The following is an 8,306-nucleotide window of genomic DNA, read 5'->3' as shown; positions in this document are numbered from 1 at the left end:
AATGGGCAAAATATATGAAACAATTTTCAGACAGTGGACAATAACCAGAAGAGGACAATGATCCCTAAGATAAGTGGAACAAATGAGGTGACTGCTATGATTGCTTCAGCTTACTCTCTGGGTGAAGTTTCCTGGCCATAACCAGAGAAAGGACACTCAAACCGGTGATCTACTTGAGTTGAAGAGACAGATTTGAAAGTTTGGGGAGGTCAAGGCAGCTGGAATTTGCAGGGAAGAGAATAGGAGAGAAGAGAGCTACATGGAGAAGACAGAACTGCACAAACAGAGCTCCAGAGATCTGCAGAGGGTACTTTCAAGTCTTCAGCTGAGTAATGATAAGCACCTGTGTGTAAAAAAACTACCTGAGACCAGGGAAAGAACCACCAGAGAGGACAGGAAGAATAACTGTTGTAGAGAATAGTTTGTGCTCCCATCAGTCAGAGTGAAAACCTATAATAAGCAGGGCGTCAGGTAGACTGCTCAGAAAAGGGGAAAATGTCAGCCTATGATTAAAAGCTCCTCTACCAAAGCTTTAAGACAAACCTTGAAAATGTCAAAAATGGTTCCAAGTAAATTGACTGCATTCCAGAACAAAGCTAAAGAATATTTAAAAAATACAAAATGTCCAGTACCCAACAAGGTAAATTCACAATGTCTGGAATCCAATAAAAAATTATGAGGCATACAAAGAAGCAGGACAATACAATGCATAATGAAAATGAAAATCAATCAATAGAAATTTTCACAAATGACACAATTATTACACAATATAACACAGTTATATTATGTATATTGGATATACATATTATGCTATAGAAAAGCATAAGCATGCAAAGTATAAACATAGAGGATGTAAAAATGATCCAAATTAAACTTAGGTAAACAAAACAATGGCTGTGATGAAAAATATTAATAGGCGGGATCAATAACAGATTAGATACTGCAGAAGAAAACATTACTGAACTTGAAGACAAGGCAATATAAACTCTCCAAAAAGAAACAGAAAAGAGATGGAAAGAAATGAACAGAGCATCAGTACACACACTTCAGTCCAATATATGTATAATTGTGGTCCCTGAAGGAGATGGGAGGCAGAAAATATGTTTGAAGAAATAATAAAAGCATTCCAAATTTGCTGAAAACTCACAGATCTAAAAAACTCAACAAACCCCAAGCACAAGAAACATGAACACCAAAGCATATTAAATTGCTTAAAACCAGTGGTAATTAAAAAACAAAATTGAAAATCATTTAGAGAAAACAGACACACTATGTACAGAGGAGCAAAGATAAAATGACAGAAGACTTCTCATTGGAAAAATAGAAGCCAAATGGTTGTTTGACATATTTAAAGTGGGGGTGAGGTTGTGACACTCTGGAGTTGTATACTAAGTAAAAATATTTTTCAAAGATGAGGTGAAGTCTTTTCAACACATGGTGCTGGGACAACTAGATATTCGTATGTGAAAGAATGAAATTGAACCATACCTTATACCGCGTACAGAAATTAACTTAAAAATGTATCATAGACCTGAATGTAAGAGCTAAAACTATAAAAATCTTAGAAGAAAACATAGGGAAAAATCTTGGCGTATGCAATTATTTCTTAGATATGACACTGAAAGCACAGCAACCAAAGAAAAAATAAATTGGATAAATTGGATTTTTTCAAACTCAAAACTTCTGTGCTTCAAAGGGTATCATCAAAAGAGTGAAAAGATAAACACACAGAAAGGAGGAAAGTATTTGCCATTCATATACATGATAAGATATTTGTATCTAGGGGGCACCTGGGTGGCTCAGTCGGTTAAGCGTCCAACTTCGACTCAAGTCATGATCTCATGGTCCGTGAGTTTGAGCCCCGTGTCGGGCTCTGTGCTGACAGCTCAGAGCCTGGAGCCTGCTTCAGATTCTGTGTCTCCCTCTCTCTCTGACCCTCTCCCATTCATGCTCTGTCTCTGTCTCAAAAATAAATAAATGTTAAAAAAATTTTTAAAAAGATATTTGTATCTAGAAAATGTGAAGAACTCTTTCTTAAAAAACAACTTCTATTTATTTTATGTGTTTTTTAAATGTTTTATTTATTTTTGAGAGAGAGATAAAGAGAGCGAGAGAGCATGAGCAGGAGAGGGGCAGAGAGAGAGAGGGGGAGGGCAGAAGATCTGAAATGGGCTCTATGCTGACAGCAGCAAGCCTGGTGTGGGGCTCGAACTTATGAACCATGAGATCATGACCTGAGCTGAAGTTGGACACTCAATGAACTGAGCCACCCAGGTGCCCCAGAATATATAAAGAACTCTTAAAATTCAGTAATAAAAAGACAAATGACCTAATTAAAAAAAACCCACAGAAAAGAATTCAAATAGACATTTCTCCAGAGAAAATATACAATGACCAGGAGTGTAAAAAGGTGCAAACACTTTGGAAAACAACCTAGCAATTCCTCAAGAGGTTAATCATAGAGTTAACATATAACTAATTAATTCCACTCCTAGGTAAGTAACTGATAGCAATAAAGAATATATCCACACAAAACTTTATATACAAATATTCATAGCATCATTACTTATAATAGCCAAAACTAGAAACAACCCAAATGTCCATCAAATTAATAAATAAAAAAATAAGTAAAAGGTGGTCTATCAAGACAACAGCAATAAAAAAGGAATGAAATATTTATATATACTACAACAGAAATGTCCCTTGAAAATGTTGTGCTAAGTGAAAAAGCCACCCACAAAGACCATACATTATATAGCTCCATTTATATGAAATGTCCAAAATATTTGAATCTATAGAGACAGAAAGTAGATTATTGATTTTCTAGGGATTGAAGAGATAGGTGTATTGGGAGAAGACAGATAAAGAGTGCAGGATTTCTCTCTGGGGGTGTGACCAAAATGTTCTAAAATTGATTGTGTGATGCACAACTCTGTGAATGTACTAAAATCCATTGAATTGTACACTTCAAATAGATGAATTGTTTAGTTACGTGAATTATATATCAATAACACTATTACAAAAAAAAAAAGATTTCCCATCACATAAAAGCAAATTTCTAAATATAAAAAACAAAGCAAAAAGATGATAGAATATATTTTAAGATACACAAAAGCTAAAAGAATTCATTACTACCGTATCTATACTGCAAGAAATGTTGATGCTCTTTAGGCAGACAGAAATGACCAGATGAAAATCTGAGTCTAACAAAAGAACAATACAAGAAATGTATGTGTGGGTAAATACGAAATATGTTTATATTTAATGCACATAAAATAGAAAATATTTTTTCTTATTTAAAAAAAATCTCTTAAAAATAATTAATTATTTAAAGCAAAAACAATAACATCTTGTGAGGTTCACAACATATGTACAGGTAAAATCTATGGCCACAATTAGATAAAGGCAGAAGAGGATAAATGCTATACTGCTGTAAAGACCTACAGCTATAAGGGAAGTGATAAAATATCACACGAAGGTATACTATAATAAGCTAAAGGTGTATACAAGCTAACGGCCCTATAGCAATGCAAACAACAACAAAATCACAGAGAGGCAGAGCTAGTAAATCAACAGAGGAGGAAATAACACATGCTTAATTAATCCAAAGGGAGAGAGAAAAAGAGGAAAGGGGGAACTTAGAACAGAGTATACAAACAGGAAGAAAAATACTAAGACCACAGATTTAAACATAATCATATCATTAATTGCATTAAATGTAAATTATCTAAAAACTCCTTTAAAAGGCATAGATTTTCAGATTCAATTTATAAAAAGCAAAACTCACCTATATGCTTCCTACAAGAAAACACAGTTAAGGGAGGCTGAGTAGTTCATTTGGTTGAGTATCTGCCCTTTTCTTTTTAATGTTTATTTTTGAGACAGAGAGACAGACAGAGACAGAGCACGAGTGGGAGAGGGGCAGAAAGAGAGAGAGACAGAATCTTAAGCAGGTTCCAGGCACCGAGATGCCAGCACTGAGCCCAATGGCCCAATGTGGGGCTTGAACTCACAAACTGCAAGATCATGACCTAGCTGAAGTCAGATGCTTAACCGACTGAGTCATGCAGTCGCCCAAGCATCTGCCTTTTGATTTTGGCTCAGGTCATGATACCAGGGTCATGGGATCAAGCCCCATGTTGGACTCCGCACTGAATGTGGAACCTGCTTAAGATTCTGTTTCTCTCAAGACATCCAGATGGCCAACCAACACATGAAAAAATGCTCAACATCAATCATCATCAGGGAAATACAAATCAAAACCACAATGAGCTACCACCTCACATCTGTCAGAATGGCTAACATTAACAACTCAGGCAACAACAGATGTTGGAGAGGATGTGGAGAAAGAGGATCTCTTTTGCATTGATGGTGGGAATGCAAACTGGTGCAGCCACTCTGGAAAACAGTATGGAGACTCCTCAAAAAATGAAAAATAGAACAATCCTATGACCCAGCAATTGCACTAGTAGGTATTTATCCAAGGGATACAGGTATACTGTTTTGAAGGGGCACATGCACCCCAATGTTTATAGCACCACTATCAACAACAGCCAAAATATGGAAAGAGCCCAATGGATTAATGGATAAAGAAGATGTGGTGTGTGGGTGTGTGTATATATATATGTGTGTGTGTATATATATATATATATATATATATATATATATATATATATGTATATATATAATGGAGTATAATTCAGCAATCAAAAAGAATGAAATCTTGCCATTGCAAGATTGGATGGAACTAGAGGATATTTTGCTAAGTGAAATTAGTCAGAGAAAGACAAATATCATATGACTTCACTCATTTGAGGACTTTAAGAGACAAAACAGATGAACATAAGGGAAGGGAAGCAAAAATAATATAAAAGCAGGGAGGGGGACAAAAACATAAGAGACTCTTAAATATGGAGAACAAACAGAGGGTTACTGGAGGGGTTGTGGGAGGGGGGATGGGCTAAATGGGTAAGGGGCATTAAGGAATCTACTCCTGAAATCATTGGTGCACTATATGCTAACTTGGATGTACATTTAAAAAATTAAAGTTTTAAAAAAAGATTCTCTCTCTCTCTCTCTCTGCCCCTCTCCCCTGTGCTTGCTCTCTAAAATAAAATTAAAAAAGGAAAACACCCTTTAAATAAAAAAGATAAACCAAGCTAACACAAAACAAAGCTGGAATAGCCATATTAATATCACACAAAGTATGGGGCGCCTGGGTGGCTCAGGTGGTCAAGCATCTGACTCTCGATTTCGGCTCAGGTCATGATCTCACAGTTCATGGGATCAAGCCCCAAGTTGGGCTCTGTGCTTGACAGTGCAGAACCTGCTTGGGATTCTCTCTCTCCCTATCTCTGCCTCTCCCTTGCTCTCTCTCTCACAAATAAAGAAGTAAACATTTAAAAATATATCAAAATAAATTAATGTCTTAATTTTTTATTTTTTCAAATTTATTCATTTTTAATTTTTTTAAACATTTATTTTCAAGAGACAAAGAGAGACAGAGTGCGAGTGGGGGAGGGTCTGAGAGAGAGGGAGACACAGAATCCGAAGCAGGCTCCAGGCTCTGAGCTGTCAGCACAGAGCCCGATGTGGGGCTCGAACTCACAAACCATGAGATCATGACCTGAGCTGAAGTCGGATGCTTAACTGAGCCACCCAGGCGCCCCTTTATTTATTTATTTTGAGAGAGAGCATGCATGCATGTGCATGTGAGTGAGCAGGGGAGGGGTGGAGAGAGAGACTTCCAAGTGGGCTCTGCACTGTCAGCACCCAGGCTGATGCGGGGCTCAAACCCACAACCACCAGATCATTACCTGAGGCAAAATCGGAAGTCAGACACTTAAACTGACTAAGCCACCCAATTTTAATTCCAGTTGGCTAATATGCATTGTTATATTAGTTTCAGGTGTATAATAAAGTAATTCAACAATTCCATACATCAGCCTGTGCTCATCACAAGTGCACTCCTTGATCCCTATCATCTATTTAGCAACCCCCCCCCACCCCAACCATCAGTTTGTTCTCTATAATTGAATCTGTTTCTTGATCTGTCTCTCTTTCTCTCTTTTTCTCCTTTGGTCATTTGTTTTGTTTCCAGAGAAAGATTTCACAACAAAGACTATTACCAAGGGTAAAGGAAAATGTTTCATAAATTTACAGAAATCAATTCATCAGAAGAATATAACAATTTTAAATATTTATACACCTAATAAGAAAGCTTCAAAATACATGAAGCAAAAACAAATCTGATGGGAATATGGCACAAATTCACAACTATACTTGGAGACTTCAATATCACTTTCTCAATAATTGATAGAAAAAGTAAGGAGAAAGTCAATAAGGTTATAGAAGACTTAAACACAGTTAATTTGACTTAACTGATGTCTCTAGAACACTCCACCTGACAACAGTAGAATATGAATTCTTTTCAACTGTTTGTGGAACATTTACCATGATCATGGGCCATAAAACAATACATTAAAATTTTTCAAAACAGGTAAAGTATGTTTTCTGACCACATGAAATTAAATTAGGAATCAATAACAAAAAAAATCTGGAGCATCTCCAAATCTTGAAAATTAAGTAACAAACTTTTAAATAACCCATGAGTCAAAGAATAAATCAAAAGGGAAATCTGAAAGTATTTCACAGTGAATGAAAGTGAAAACCCAACATATCAAAATTTGTGCGATACCATGAAAGTATTAGAGGGAAACTTACAGCTTAAATGTCTATATTAGAAAACCAGAAAAGTTTCCAATCAACAACTTCAGTTTCCATCTTAAGAAACTAGAAAAATAAGAACAAATTAAAACCCAAGCAGAAGGAAAGAAATAATAAAGATAAGATCAGGAATCAACAAAATAGAAAACAAAAAGAAAATAGAAAACCAATGAGACCAAAAAGTCATTTCTGAATCTCAGTAAAACTTATAAACCTCAGGGCAGCTAGGTGGCTCAGTTGGTTAATCTTCCAACTCCTGATTTCAGCTTAGGTCATGATCTCACAGTTCGAGAGATCAAGCCTTGCTTGTGATTTTCTCTCTCCCTCTCTGCCCCTCCCCCACTCGTGTGTGTGTGTGTGTGTGTGTGTGTGTGTGTGTGTGTGTGCGTGTGTGCGTGCGCGCGCGCGCGCGCGTGTGCGCGTGCACGCGCGCTCTCTCTCTCTCAAAATAAATTAAAAAAAAAACTTATACATCTCTAGTCAGACTGAGTAGGAAGAAAAAAAAAAGTAAGACTACACTTAATACCAGAAATGAAACAGAGAGGACATCACTATAGATCCTACAGACTTTAAAAGAATATGAAGAGAATATCATGAACAACTTGATGCCAATAAATGATACAACTAGGATGAAATGGACAAAGTCCACTAACCTCCACCCTTACCACATAACATATACAAAAGATGACTGGTAATACTTCATAGACATAAATGTAAGAACTAAAGCTATAAAACTTCTAGACGAAAACAAGAGAAAATATTTGTGACCTTGGGTTTGGCAAGCCTTTAAAATACACACAAAAAATAGGGGTGCCTGGGTGGCTCAGTCAGCTAAGCGTCCAAGTTTGGCTCAGGTCATGACCTCATGGTTAGTGAGGTCAAGCCCTGCGTTAGGCTCTGTGCTGACAGCCTGGAGCCTGCTTTGGATTTTGTGTCTCCCTCTCTTTCTATCCTTCTCCTGCTCCTGCTCTGTCTCTCTCTCTCTCTCTCAAAAATAAATACACATGAGAGAAAATGTTTTAATAAATAAATAAATAAATAAAACACAAAAAACTCTAAATGAAATAAATCAATAAATTGGACTTCATAAAAAAAAACCTTTTGCTCTCATTTCTATATTCACTGTTATTAAAATGGAAAAGTAAGCCACAGACTAGGAGAAAATTTTGCAAAACATATATCCGAAAGAATTAAACCTAGAATATATATAAATAACTCTCACAACTTACAAATAAGAAGACAATCCAATTTCAAAAAAGTGGGCCAGAGATTTAAATAGAGAATTCACCTTAGAAGATACACACATGGAAAACAGGTATATGAAAAGATATTCAACATCATTAGTAATTAGGAAAATGCAAATCAAAGCCACAATGAATATTAGTGCATATCCTCTAAAATTATTAAAGTTAAAAAGTCTACTTATACAAGTGTTGACAAGGATGAGGACAATTGGATTTCTCATGACACTTCTGGTTATAATTGGCAGTTTGGCAGTTTCTTTTAAAATTAAACCATATCCACCATAATGAACCCAGTCTTTCCACTCCTAGGTATTTATTCAAGAAGAATAAAAGAAT

This window comes from Panthera leo, chromosome F3, assembly GCF_018350215.1.
Source record: "Panthera leo isolate Ple1 chromosome F3, P.leo_Ple1_pat1.1, whole genome shotgun sequence".
Taxonomy (NCBI): Eukaryota; Metazoa; Chordata; class Mammalia; order Carnivora; family Felidae; genus Panthera; species Panthera leo.
The sequence above is the reverse complement of the archived record's forward strand: the minus strand, read 5'-3'. Positions refer to the sequence as shown.